General features: G+C 31.4%; 1 protein-coding gene across 1 annotated transcript in view; it reads left to right on the top strand.

The window, feature by feature from the left end:
• The first annotated feature begins 1,247 nt into the window (after positions 1 to 1,247).
• The window catches only part of LOC105460677, a 6,900-nt gene continuing 6,669 nt past the window's right edge, over positions 1,248 to 1,478 (top strand). The window contains exon 1 of the mRNA XM_011707174.1: positions 1,248 to 1,426. The gene's annotated coding sequence lies outside the window, so the exon portion shown is untranslated. The remainder of the gene's footprint in view (positions 1,427 to 1,478) is intronic.

Below are 1,478 nucleotides of genomic sequence, written 5' to 3'. Positions count from 1 at the left end.
TGGCGTTTTAGTTTGCACTTGGGTTTTTTTATCTTTAATGGCCAGAACTATTTGTACTAAAATTATAGAATTATTAAAAATACACCCAGGACTATTAATATTAATGAGTTTCCACGAAATAATATGTCAAATTCACACACACCGATTAAATGTCCATTCAAATCAGATGTCAGTAGACCGATCATTTCTGCTTGGGTTTATTAGTACGTCAAATGACGAAATTTCTTCATAGATTCACTCCAATGTCACGTCGACTATGACAGCAAAATTAATAAATCAAGGTAGAGGCTAATCATTGGCATGATGATTGATTGCACAGTATTACGATTGTTTATTGTAATGTTTATTATGTGAATTTATGTGATTGCGTTATTTAATCAATATTTAATTCATGAACAACGAAGCAATTCATTCAAATGGTTGAAGGACAAAATGTCATTTGTTACATAAAGATTCTAGAGATCGATTCTAAAGAAGCGCATATTAGATGTAGGCCGCTTTCTTGTTCACCATATACGTACACAGTTAATTAATTTTATACGGTTTTTCTATTTCAATTCTATTTTATTATATATTTCGCAAAATGTATCTATTTGTACATCGTTAAGTCAAAAATGTTTAATGCACATACTTTAGATATTAATAATATTATTATATAAAATAACGCTTTGAAATATTATTAATGAGGGAAAATAATTAATTAATTAATTTTGAAAATCATCCTTGAAATAAAATTCATTTTATGCAGCATTTTTCTGCGAAATCTATATTGCGCAATAAATTACATCAGACCTATTCAACACATTGTGTGCGAATTTAAAGCCTCCATCTCTCCATCGTTTTGTTAATAGACGCTTTAGCGTCTATTCTATTTGTTTCTTCTCAATGGGACAACGGAGAGTGGAAGCGTTTAGCTCGCGAGCAAAGTATTAACCAGACTTGTTTTGTGCAATACTATATATATATTCATTTATAATTTTCCTTAAACGCTTATCAGATTTCGTAATGAAATAAGCTCCTCACTTGTCTCACTATCATAATGACAATAAGTAAGATGATACATGCCGTATTCAGCTACTTGTCACATTTGCAATTTATGATTTCATGATATCATTTTATCAGTTGCTCTGTTATCTCGATTAGCATAGTGTCTGCTTTATTAATAGACAAGTCGGAATAAGTTCAATGTTGACCCATCTTGTTTATACATTCTCCCAAGGCACAAAATGAATCAGCAAATCTGTCGGTGATAAATAAATGGTGACAAGCGGATCGTTAAATGTCGTGTTCGTAATAATTGTCACGTGCAATGTTAAGTGAAATCACATCTAGACGTTGTGGAATCGTAATTTCATATGCAGTCGGCTTTACGACTCAGTGAAGTGAGAATTTAAGTGAAGTAAACGACTCATCAAATCGAACACAAGCAAGATACTTAATCATACATAAACGTTGCGGGATCGTAATTTAAATTCATT

This window comes from Wasmannia auropunctata, unplaced genomic scaffold, assembly GCF_000956235.1.
Source record: "Wasmannia auropunctata unplaced genomic scaffold, wasmannia.A_1.0 LD317858.1, whole genome shotgun sequence".
Classification (NCBI taxonomy): domain Eukaryota; kingdom Metazoa; phylum Arthropoda; class Insecta; order Hymenoptera; family Formicidae; genus Wasmannia; species Wasmannia auropunctata.
This window is presented reverse-complemented; position numbering and strand designations above follow the sequence as displayed.